The following is a 14,244-nucleotide window of genomic DNA, read 5'->3' as shown; positions in this document are numbered from 1 at the left end:
TGCGCCCCTTAACTAGTCAAATAGGTCATCGATTCTTGGTAATGGGTACTTATTCTGTATGGTGACCTTATTTAACTCCCTATAATCAATTCATAGCCTCATACTTCCATCCTTCTTCTTAAAAAATAACACAGGTGCTCCCCAAGGCGATGCACTGGGTCTGATGTACTCTTTCTCTAGCAAATCCTGCAATTGCTCCTTCAATTCACTCATTTCTACTGGTGCCATTCGATATGGTGCCTTGGAAATTGTTGTCGCTCTTGGAACTAGCTCTATTGTGAAATAAATTGCCCTTTTAGGTGGCATTCCAGGAATCTCTTCTAGAAACACATCCAGAAATTCATTCACTACTTCTATATCCTCAAGCTTAGCTGTCTTCTCATGTTCCATGTTCCTCAAACTACAAAAATACACTAGATGCCCTTAAATGTACTTTGCCAATTTTAACACAGATATAATCCTTGGGCACTTGGTCTCACCATGCATCCAATACGTCACCGATTCATTTTCAGTTGTACTCATTTTTACTTTATGTGATTGACAACTAATTTCTGCACTCTACTTGCTCAACCAATCCATTCCCAAGATGACATCGAAATCACTCAATTCAAACTCGATAAGTTTAGATAGAAAAACTTTCCCTTGAATCTCTAAAGGCACATCCTTAAAGGTCTTTGTACAATTTACTACCCCACCCATAGGAATAACTATGGGCAAATCTATCACATCTACTGTTTTTAAACAGTTCGATAATTTTGAAACAATGGCCTTTGAAATGAAAGAAAAAGTTACACTTCGTCCAAGGTCTCAAACACTTGCCCACATAGCTTTAGCTGCAAATCAGTAGTCAGTCCACTCTCAAACTTTCTAGCCTTAGACTTTTCTGTAGATACAGACTCCTTGGCAAATCGTGACAGCTTAATGAACTTGGTGTAGTACTCAGTGACTGATATTTCTCCCATTGCGAGGTTAGAAAATTTCTCAGCCTTTTGTTTCTGTAAGAAGTTAGGGTAAAACTTGTCCCTAACCTTCTCTTGAAACACAGTCCAGTTGAATATAGGTAACGCCCTAATGGTAGCTTCATTTTGTTGCCACCAAAGGTCAGCTTCACCCCTTAGGCAATAAGTAGCACAGATAACTTTAGAATTTTTTGGGCACCCAACTGCCCCAAACAGTTTCTTGAACTTTCTTAACCAGTTTTTTAGTATGGTTGGGTCAGGCTCTCCCTGATAGGTTGGTGGCTTGCTTTGTGCCACCTTCTTCAACAGCTCTCCCTGAGCATCCCCATTGTTGGTTGAGTTCCTTGCCAATTGTTGGGCAACAACTGCTAATTGTCTCACAACTTCACTCAACTCTCCTCCATCATTGTTGTTACCACTCCCTCCTACCATTTTTCTTCGCCTGAATTAAAAACAAGGGTCTTTATTAATTATGGTCTTGGTTAGCTCTCAAGGTAGACACTCATCTAACTAATTAATACCGTTGAAACATACACATTAAATTTTGAAGCTAACAAATTGGGATAGCAAAAGCTAGAATTCCCTAAATTTGCAGGTTTGACAACCAATTATTAATTATTAACCAACCATACATTTAATAAAGCATCACATTAATAAATAAAAACAATTCCCATGGACTCCCAAAGCCTAGAAATGAGTTATTGGATTGTTTTGAGTGAGAATTGGTTCATTGGAATAGCGACTCGAAATGAATGATTTGGGAATGAAATGAATTAATTGTCAACGAAAAGAATTAATTGATAAAGAATTAAATGAAATTTTATTGATGAGTAAGAAAATGTATGGAATACTGAAATAAAATGAGTTCTAATAACTTATGTAACTACATAAGTTTACCGACTCACTGTGGACATGCCACTTATTATTTTACTGAAACTGAAATAAAAAAATGAGGAAACAAGTCTAAGAATCCTAAAAGAAATGAAACTACAAAAATCTAGTCCTTTCGAACATTGTCCCTCTTATCTGATCTGTAGATTGTTTGTAGCTTCTAGAATCGAATTCAGGGTCATCTGCGTCCTCCATTGGTTCAGGTGACTCTGGTTCTTCCTCAACTTGAACGAACTCTTCATCTTCCTCACCGTCAGATGAAATATTGATTATGATTGGGGTTGGAGGTGGAGGTGGATTTGGATCATAAATCTCCATAATGGAACTATCAACAGTATGGTTACTCTCATCCATCATCTCTCCTTCTTCTTGCTCTCCAACTGTCCCTGCTTAATCACCCTGAGTAGGAGAAGAACTTCCTAGAGGAAGGGGGATTATTCCCCGCTGGATCATCATAGTAGTAGTTTGGATATGGAATGTGTAAATGCTCACAATGATATTTCTCAACTTTAACGAGGTAAGAAATCAAGTATCTACGATCTGGATACCACTGACCATAATAATCTCTGTATTTAGAGTAATTTGGAACGTCCCCCGGTAGATAGAAATCAGAAAACTTTGTTTTGACAACAAGATATGGGGGTTCTTTGGGAAGACAGTGAATAATCATAGCAGAAACTCGATCAGGAAGGTCATAAAGCTTGTTTCCTAGGACATCACTCAGGTGAGAACAGTAGAATCGGATTTTCTTGACATAATCAAATGGATGTTCATTGTTTTTCTTAACTAGAGTGCCAATTTGGGAATATTTGCTAGGAAAGATCGACATCCTGTAAAGGAAAAGGCTTAGAAAAGAATTCCCCTCCCAAAGAAAATAAAAATAGTACAATTCTTGCATGAATTAGGTTTAATGTTCAATCAATCAAACAATCTAACCTATTTCTAATCATATAATCACATGCTTTCAATCAATTCACATGATTAAACATCACAACCTAAATATTATATGCATACAAGAACATAATTATTTCTAATTTATATGCCCAAATTCTTTCCTACCCAAACTCACCAACATGCTTTTAACACATAATACTTACCTCAATCCTTACTTTCTTGCAAAATGAACAAACTAAAAATATTTTTGACTCTTCTTTAAATTTAATTTTCGAAAATAAGCTCCGAAAAAGGCCATTACACTCGGCCAACATAAAAAAAAAAAAAAAATTCTGACACCCTAAAAAAAAAATTTTGGATGTCCCAATTTTTTTTTTTATATTTTTTTCGGACTTCTTTAAATAAATAAAAAAAAATTCGAACCCTATAAAAATATATATAATTTTTTTTTTGGTCCTCTTAAAATCAAAATAAAATAAAATAACTCCCCTTTTAAAATTACTTAATTAAATAAACACTTGGCCAAGTTTAAAACAAAACACTTTAAAACACGTTTTTAGCTTTAGTGGTAATAAAAATCTCAACTAAAGCTCCCATATACCACTTTGTAATACCCTAGAAATTTCTTTCCTTTAAAATACCTGTTTTACCCTTTTTAAAATACGAAATCGGAATATCTAAGATATTACCGCCACCGTGAAAACGGCTAAGACAATTATCAAAGACACACAACGGAAGACTATTTCTAAAACCTTTCAAAACAAGTCAACTTTAAAGTCAAAACCAACAGAATTAAAGTAAAACCAAAGTCATACAAAATCAAACAAAGTCAACCTACAACTTAGAACCATTGTAGGCCCTTATTAAGACCGTGAAAATACCAAAAACTTTGTGTTAGTTTGCAAGCACGATAAATAAATAATAATAAAGCAATAAGACACATTATATTCCTATGAGAACTAAGCATGATTCGCTCTTCACTCATGCTCATTATGAATATGCTCCATCACCTGAAAAGCTTCTCTCTACTTGTTCCCATTACTCGCCATTAGAAATGGGTCGTCGTAAGGTCGAGGTAAAGACAAGGCCAAGCAAACATGCAAACACACAATCAACAAAGCTAAGTACATAAGCGTAATGAAACACACTAACATGCTTTCAACCTATCAATCACACAACTTACCTTGTTGCACCTGTTTACACACATACAACATACAACATGAACATTCAATAAATAACTAAATTATTAATTTAGCTAGAGTACACATCGAACGGGTTTCTTCCTAACCTGCCCAATAAAGGGGTACTAACACGGGAGCTAACCGTGCCAGTATAAAAGAACCACTCGTAAGTGGCAGAATTCCTGCGCATTAATGAAAAGGAATATATAGCGTCCTGTACTCCCAATAGAAGTTACGGTCAAATATAAAGTCGCACAACTCCCCCCCATATGTTCATACTCAAGGTATATACGTTCCAAGAGCCTTGATGCGCAATCTCTTTCACTTTACATTATTTACATGTCACTTAACTTGGTGATGGCTCACAAACCATAGCAATAACAATAATCAATACCATTCAAGCAACTAAGTATACCAATTTAATTCTTGAATGATTAGTGACCACATAATCTTTAATGTTGAACCCTTTTTAATCTACCTCGGTGTCAAAGACACCTTAAACGCATAATGCGCCACAAATCCTATCTTTCTGTGTTGGAAACACTAAACACCTTAAGGGAATTTAGGCACCAAATTGTAATTTAATCCTCGTGTCCTTAGACACTTTAATAGCTCTTTCCTCATGGTCATAGCATCAATAAAAAAATTATATGAACCATAATAAAATTCTCTTTCAATATTCCAAACCAAATTAAACATTTAGTTTAATTAAACATGCTCTCAATCATGCCAATAATAAAAGTGTGGTTCATATTCAACATGCCAATAAAATAAATTCCAATCATCAAATCACCACAAATAATCCTTACTTCACCATTCAATCACCAATATTACATCAATACACAATTCCAATCAATACCTATCATGATACTACTCGAAATTAATAAATCAAAGCCTAGCATGCTTCTACATATTCAAATAATTGCTAAGTACACGAACGTACCTTGAATACAATCTCAAATTCACCACGACTACACAAAATCACTCACTTGAAAATCTCCTACAATCCAAAATTACAAAGAGGCATTAATACCTATTCCACACAAATTTCCAACAATATATACACTTCTTAAATCACTCATAAATCATTTAAAATAAGCTGAAATTTAATTAAAAACCCTTACTTAAATCCCCAATTAATAGGTAGTCAAAAATCCTTTCAAGAAACTTAATTATGGCTTATATACAAAATTTTCAGCTTTATTAAATCATCAAAACTTGCTGTAAATATGTTTTAAAACACTTATTTCAATAATTTAAATCACCCATAATCAATTTCCAACAATATTTAAAAACTTAGAGATCTAGGATTTGTAATATAACCAAATCTGAAAATTATAACCAAATCTGAAAATTTATATACTTAATACTTATTATCAAACATCATAAAATCATCACAAAACCCCAAAAACAATAACTAATCAAAGGGTAGATTAGGATTAAAAATAAAAGAGAAGTTTTTTATTTTTTATTTTTTTTAATTTTATATGCGTGCACGAAAAAGGGAGAAGAAGAGGGGAGAGTGGTCGGTGCCACTTCCCCGCGGCTGTTGCTGCTATCGCACTGTGCCGGCGGATGGCGGTGGCTGGTTGTGGTGGTGGTGGCAGGAAGCCACCTGTGGTGGTGTGCGTAGGTGTAAAAAAAAGGGGAAGGGGAAAATAAGAGATAGAGAGATAAAGAGAAAATAAGAGGAGAGAGAGAGAATTACCTTGGGGTATTTTCCATCTTAGACAAAGTTTGATTTTGCTCAATGACGGGTATTGATACCCTTTCTCAACAACCCTCCTACTTAAAATTCCTTTCCTACCTTTAATGATCCTTTTCCTATTCCAACTACTATTTGACTTTCCTTTAAATACCATTGACATTTAAAAATTAACTTTATTATAAAATTATAGGCCCCACTATTTTCAAATTATAAAATAAAGTATTTCAAAATTATTAAATAAATAAAATGGACCTTTAATAAAATTCTTTAAATTAATAAAACATCATAAATAATTCATTTCACTTATTTAAATACTTCAAGAAATACTTATTTAAATTAAAAATATGTATAAAAATACGGGGTATTACATAAACCGTTTCATTACTTTGTTAATACATCCAACAAGTACAAAGTACTACAAGTTAAAATAGATTAGATGACTATTTTTAAGTGCTAAAACAACCTTAGTACAAACTATTGGCCACTTAAACTAGATTAGGCCACTAATTTTACCATGATCAAACTAAGCAGCGTATACATCACCATACAAACTGTAGGAAATATTTCAAGCATCCCATACTTGAGCCCCACTGTGATCATACACTTAAGCATGGTAGCGTCCAAAGGGAAGGAAGCTAGAGTAAAAGAGTCACCAACAAGTTTTAGGAACATGTAAACCGTTCACAGGGTGAAGGTTACACCCCTTAACGATCTAGGAGATCGTTAACTCCAATAGGTCTGGAACCATGACTGGAAGCTTGGGGATGAAGGTACAAATCCAACCTAAAAGAGATTGAACCTGCCCTAATAATAAGCCTCTACTTTATTCTTCTCATATTCATGTGCGCTTTCTGACTAACATACAATCAATAGATTAACCCTAAACCTGTTTAAGTTGAATTTATTCACAAACAAACCTATTTTTGGTGATCACTTGAATTATAATCATATTAGCCTAAACAAGATTATTAATTATCTTATTAAGCGTGATTACAAGTACAAATTTTCTTTAAACATTCATAAAAGGCGTGATCAAGCAATAACAATAAATAAATATAATATCAAGCAACATAATAACAATCATCATCATAATAATAATATTCTTAATCTCAAAGCATAATAATATTAGCAAGATCCTAGGCATGATACTAACAAGATTAATAACAAACCCTAGCATGTCACTAAACAATAAAGATCAAAGCTTTATTCCTAGCATGACACTAACATGATATTAGGAAAGAAATAGGAAGCATCCCATAGAAGCATACATGATATTAGAAATCTTAGTTATTACTCTAAACATGATACTGGGAAGCAATTAAACATCCTAACATGATACTAGGAACCAAAACATGCTTTTCTAGGACAAAATAATAATAATAATTAAATTACTTACTTGGATGCCTCGTATCTCTTTCTAATAACAAAATACACACGTTAGTAACTTCAAGGAAAATAATAAATCAAATAATTGAAATAGGGATTTAGAACCAAACCCTCAGAAATTATCAACCTTTCACGTCTAGGGCGAAGGCAACTTCGAACTTGGCTAGGTGTATCTAGAACTTGTGTATGAGGAATTTTGTAAGAGGGAAGGTTTAGAAAGAGAATAGAGAGAGAAAGCTTATAGCTTTAGAGAGAAGAGAATAGATGATTGGTGATTGATGATTTGATGATTTTAAAAACAGGGAGATACGACCACTATTTATAAGAAAAAATAGCACAGAATCAAAGAAAGTCATATTCGGAATAAAATACCTCCTATCGCAAACGACAGGAATCAACGCAAGACGACAAGCTCGTCGCCAGGCGACGAAGGTCAACTCAGGCGGCGAAAGTCAGCGCTTGGCGACGACACTGTCGTCTCGCGCTGGTTTAATAGTCAACGTGCTTTTACACGCGGAATCACCTTTAAAACCGGTTACAAGTAATTCTGTGTCCAAGCAGATTTAAAATCAGATGTAATATATTTTATTCAAAATAAAACATCTTTTTCTAAAAAAATATAATTATCAATTCTAATCTTATTAGAATTAAAAAAAAAACCTTCTAGATATTCCTAGAAGACTAAAATCAATCATAATTACTTTAAGAATAATAATTAATAGGCCCTCCTCTAGATCATTGGGCCACATTTAAAATCATTGGGCCTAATTTAATTTAATCCATAACTTCCTCATAATTCATCGGAATTGGGCTTATAATATATCATTGGAAAACTATTTTCAAGCCCAATCCAACTACACTATTATTGGACCCTTATCATGGACTGACTATTTTCATATAAATAGAGTAAGAAAAGAAATATTTTTGAAAACAGGAAGAGAAATATTTTAATAAAAACATCCTCATCACTAGACTTTCCACACTTTCACCTCGTTCAATAATCAAATGACGTGAAAGGTATTCATCACTGTGTTTGATTTTGGGGAGACACATTTGGGTGTCTACAGAAGCCCCCACTTTGACTGAGTTTGGAGAAACGCAAGTTTCGAAAACGAAAGTCAAAGTAGCGGTAGGGACCGAGAATGATTCAGAATGTTCTGCGATCCTAAATCATTCTTGTAACGCCGATACCTGCAAACTAGCGTTAGTTAAAACAGATAAAAGAGTTAAGAAACGCGTATCTTGCACCGTCAAGCACACGTCTCTAGAGTAACCTATTTCGTTTGACGACCTTCCTCAAGCTAGGGAACGCCATCTTGCCGTTATTTTATGACCATCTTCCACATCCTGGGAACACGATCGAAGATAACCTCGCTTGAAGTCACCTCCTATTTTCTGACAACCTTCCTCATCCTAGGGAATGCCGTCGAAGATAACTCCGCTTGAAGCCATACTCAGTTGTCCGACAACCTTCTACATCCTAGGGAACGCCGTCGAAGATAACTCCGCCTGAAATCATCCTCAGTTATTGTGATCATATTCCGAAGAAAATTACCGAAGACCAACGCTTGTTGATCCTCAAAGCTCGCTTGAACTTCGCTGCTGTTGATGTTGTGGGGGTGATGTCAATCCTCTCTTCTTTAGGAATAGTTGCCAACACAACTCTTGAATGATGTACGACAATCCGATTTTAGGGAAAGTTGTCAATGCCATGTAACAATCCATCCTAGGAAATGTTGCCACGATGAAGCGACAATCCGTATCTCGGAAATTTTGCCAAAATCCAAATTTGGAAAAAGTTGTCAATGCTTCGTAACAATCTATCATAAGAACCTTGCTACGATCGACAATCCACATCTTGGAATATAATTCTTGAAAGCAATCCACCTTGGAAATTTGCCATTATTATGCGACAATCCTTTTGGGAAAATATTGCCACAATTGACAATCCGTGTCTTGGAACATTTGCAAAAAAGAGTTGATCGACAATCCCTTTTGGAAAATTTGCCACTACTGAAATGAATGACAATCCACGTTGGGGAACCTTTGCCAAACGTTAAGATGGATAGAGACCTACGACAATCCTTTGGGAAACTTTGCTATAGGGAACTTGATGCATGACAATCTAATCTCGGAAATATTGCCAAGGATTTGATGAATGTATGACAATCCGAACTTGGAAAAACTTGTCACATAGAGAAGGAGCACGACAATCCATGCTTGGAAACATTGCCAGTTTGAGATGACAATCCAATCTTGGAAAAATTGTCGAAGATTTGATGAATGTATGACAATCCGAACTTGGGAAAAACTTGCCAAATAGAGAAGGAGTACGACAATCCACGCTTGGAAACATTGCCAAAGGGGACAATCCAATCTTGAAAAATTTGTCATTGAAGAATGATGCTTGTCAATTCACTTTTGGAAATATTGTCATTTTGGTGATGTGCTTCTTTATGAACCATTATTTCGGTGCTTGCGATGAGCCAATACTTAGGCGCTTTAAGCTAAGTGAGACGATCATTTGTCAAGTCGATCACTTACTGCGATTTTAATCGAGCCGACTACCAATCATGTCAAATTGCTTATAGGGGCTAACTGGCGTACCAAGGAACCCAATCAATCAATATGTCCATTTGGCTCTAGTTGATTTTCCAAGTTATTTGCGTCCTTTTGCTTCAAATATTTTGTACCTACATTTATATTTTGGACTATAGGACTTTTTCTCATGTCTTTAAGGTTGACTTTGTGAGACTTAATGCTATTGCCTGACTCGATGCGTAACTCGATGTACTCAAATCGACTCGTGTGCGTAGACTTAACTCAATGTGATAACACGACATGACTCAATGTGTACATGACTCGTGTGTGCATTCGACTCGTAAACGCAGAAAAATAAAAATTTCCGTCATTTTTGTGGAGGGTACCGACTTTCTCCTGAAAAAGAAAGACACAAAAGGGAAGAAGTGAAGTGTTTGATGATGCATGTTGAACGAGTTTAGTCAAATGTATGCGTCCACGTTGTATCTCATAGTGAAAGGATTAATTCATCCTAGGCTATTTGAATTGTTGACTCAATGATGCAAGTATTTAGGTAACTTAGGCACGGAGGCTAAGCACTTCATACTTTGTGATGCAATGATGGGTGATTTTGATATGAGTGATGAAGGACTCTAAGATGACGAGGCATGCTTCAACGTCGTGTTGAGATTTCATGACAAAAGGATCCTAAGGGAAGGATTATTTGTCTATATATATGTGATGTGTGTGAAAGTGACACTAAAGCTAGGCTGCAAAGGCTAAGTGTATGGAAAAATATTTTGAGAAGAGTCAAATGATGGTGACTCTTAGGCTAGGTAAGCTAATAATGTAGGGATCAAGCCCCCAAGTCTAGCTCTAAATGGATAGGGATGAGCATTGGAAATTCCTTGATAAGATCATGGTGTAAGTGTGTGAATATGAATATGAATGCATTTTTATTATGGCCGCACCCCAATGTAAGGTTACCTACGTATCCGTTAGGAATCAGGCCGAACGTAGCTCTAGCCGAACCTCGCACAAGTGTGTGTATACCTCAAAGAGGTATTTGAAGGGTTGTAACGTGGTTAGGCTAAAGGTTGAAGAAGAAGGGGATAAAGGCTCAAGACCCTAGATAAGCCCCCAAGGTGTGCAACCTTGCTTTTGAATCTTAGTATTTATATGCTTGAGATGTTTCACTTTTGAACTCTCTTTTGTTTATATTTTGCTTTTGCATTTTTTTTTATTTCGATAAGTATGGGCAATCCCAATCATGCGGTCTATCACTCACTTGGTATTCATGTTTCTCAGGCACGGTACCGAGCACTCGATAAGAGACGCAATCCGAAACGTGTTCTTATCAAAAACATGTTCATATCAATGACATTGGAACACTTGCCCTTTTGTACACTTTTATTGCTATTTTTTTGCCTTTTGCTATTTTAATCTTTTGAAATCACTCAAGCTTTTGAAATTGCAAAAGTTGCACACCATCCCATCCCAAGGTTAGGTAAATGTGGGTTGAAAAAAAGAAAGGTCTACCGTTAGACGAGGCTTAAAATAGTTTATAAAAAAAGGATTATATATTTGAAGGATCAAAGTGATATGATATAGCTACAAGGGGTGCCTCAAATCATTAGTATACCTTGTGCTTAGTTCGGCATTTTTTTTAATGCAATGCAATGATCTTATGATCATATGCAAGGAAAAGAAATGCTCATTTTATTTAAAAAGTGAAGGGTAAAAATCAAACTCTAAGAAATAAATCTAAGGAGGATAAAGGGTGTCTATGCTAGACTTATTGGGGAAGGGTTTGAAAAAAAAGAATAAGAAAGCATGAAACCTTGGTGAGAAGCTTTCTTTGTGCATTTGTTTCATCATTACCCTTTTTTGTTTGTCAATCACATGACTCAAACTCTACTCAACATGCATGGATGGGAAAAGAGTGTTGTAAGGTGAATGATGTATGAAGGAAGCATGTAAGATGAAAGTGGTGTATGAATGTAGAAAGTGTGAAAGAAGGAAAGTGTAAGATATTTAATGTATGGAGAAGTGATGTGAAAGAATGTGGAAAGCAATAGAAATTTCTGGAATAGGACTGACCCCCAACTCAAATGACGGAAAGGACGACTCATGCATGAACCTAAGACATGGTCATGGTGTGAAAAGAGTATGTACAAAGTGTGGGAATACTTGTGAGTGTAAGTGATATGTTCAAGACTGTGTCATGACCATGGGACTAGACTATGTGACTAGACTCAAACAAAGCCTAAGTTAAGACCTCACATATGTGCACTAAACTGGATAGGTTGTAGTATTTTATTCATACCTTTTGATCTGTCACTTCGAATTGGACGAAATCAACGCCAAATGAAAGATAAAACCCGGGGCTACAGATCCATAGGTTGTACGACTCACAACTCTTCCTAGAACTCCGGATATGATCAAAACAAGTTGACGTTTGTGCAGTATACAGGAATAAAAATCCAGGTTGACTCAAACAAACTATGACTCAATTAATTATTTATTGGTTCAAATTAATTAATCAATTAATTAAGCAAAGTCCTTTAGTCTTTGGTTAGTTTATTTAAGCATATTCATAATTACAAGTCAAACCAAACGGTTAGTTTAATCACATGTAGGTTATGCACAAGCAAATAATGCACAAGTAGTCAAGTAGTCACAACATGATGCAATGAGTTTGCAACCTAACCATGGCTCTAGTTCTCTAAAGTTCAGGATATGGGTTAGTCAAAAAGGGTCCATGGTTATGAGTCCGGATGCACCGCGCGGAAGCCTTACCTTTGGAAGGGTTGGCGCGTGTGGATGGGACCCCGCAAGTTAAACTCGCTTCCATGGTTTGGTGAATTCAACAAACTCGGATGTACCCTTTGTTGCCAGGAGCGTTCGATTGGGTAGATGGAGCGTGAATTCCCAGAGGGTTATGGCCATATGTAGAACACATATAGGTTTCAGAAAAAAGGGAAAAACTCAATCAAGAAGTAAAACCGAACAAACAGTACTAGAAAACTAGTCGAAACAAGAAGGTAGATTTCTGGCTCGGTATTGGAAGAATTCGGCGCGAGAAAATAGCGTCGTCGCCAGACGCTGGCACTGTCGCCAGACGACAATTACTGTCGCCAGGAGACAACGCCATCTTTTGGCGCTAACGCTATTTTCTCAGCTCTAATTCCTACATGCCTCGGCAGCTTTCTATTCTTTCTTGAATTTTCCAGTTTTTTCGTAGCATTACTTCGACTTTAGTTGTGAAAGATATTTCCCTAGATTCCTACGTGTGAATATCCTATGTTTTTGACGCATTTCGGATGGTCTTTCCAATGCGGACCTTTTTATGCATATGCCACAATGTTAATCAAAATTACGCACATGAAATACTTAGAACTTTTCAAGTCTCATCAACTCATTCTAAATCATTGCCAAAATAAATTTTAGGAATTAAAATAGAAATCCTTCCCAGTGGAGTCGCCAAAAAACTGTAGGGAATATTTCAAGCATCCCACACTTGAGCCCCACTGTGATCATACACTTAATCATGGTAGCGTTCAAAGGGAAGGAAGCTAGAGTAAAAGAGTCGCCAACAAGTTTTAGGAACATGTAAACCGTTCACAGGGTGAAGGTTACACCCCTTAACGATCCAGGAGATCGTTAACTCCAATAGGTCTGGAACCATGACTGGAAGTTTGGGGATGAAGGTACAAATCCAACCTAAAAGAGATTGAACCTGCCCTAATAATAAGCCTCTACTTTATTCTTCTCATATTCATGTGCGCTTTCTGACTAACATACAATCAATAGATTAACCCTAAACCTGTTTAAGTTGAATTTATTCACAAACAAATCTATTTTTGGTGATCACTTGAATTATAATCATATTAGCCTAAACAAGATTATTAATTATCTTATTAAGCGTGATTACAAGTACAAATTTTCTTTAAACATTCATAAAAGGCGTGATCAAGCAATAACAATAAATAAATATAATATCAAGCAACATAATAAAAATCATCATCATAATAATAATATTCTTAATCTCAAAGCATAATAATATTAGCAAGATCCTAGGCATGATACTAACAAGATTAATAACAAACCCTAGCATGTCACTAAACAATAAAGATCAAAGCTTTATTCCTAGCATGACACTAACATGATATTAGGAAAGAAATAGGAAGCATCCCATAGAAGCATACATGATATTAGAAATCTTAGTTATTACTCTAAACATGATACTGGGAAGCAATTAAACATCCTAACATGATACTAGGAACCAAAACATGCTTTTCTAGGACAAAATAATAATAATAATTAAATTACTTACTTGGATGCCTCGTATCTCTTTCTAATAACAAAATACACACGTTAGTAACTTCAAGGAAAATAATAAATCAAATAATTAAAATAGGGATTTGGAACCAAACCCTCAGAAATTATCAACCTTTCACGTCTAGGGCGAAGGCAACTTCGAACTTGGCTAGGTGTATCTAGAACTTGTGTATGAGGAATTTTGTAAGAGGGAAGGTTTAGAAAGAGAATAGAGAGAGAAAGCTTATAGCTTTAGAGAGAAGAGAATAGATGATTGGTGATTGATGATTTGATGATTTTAAAAACAGGGAGATACGACCACTATTTATAAGAAAAAATAGCACAGAATCAAAGAAAGTCATATTCGGAATAAAATACCTCCTAT

This window comes from Chenopodium album, chromosome 17 (genome assembly GCF_948465745.1).
Source record: "Chenopodium album chromosome 17, dcCheAlbu1.1, whole genome shotgun sequence".
NCBI classification, from domain to species: Eukaryota; Viridiplantae; Streptophyta; class Magnoliopsida; order Caryophyllales; family Amaranthaceae; genus Chenopodium; species Chenopodium album.
The sequence above is the reverse complement of the archived record's forward strand: the minus strand, read 5'-3'. Positions refer to the sequence as shown.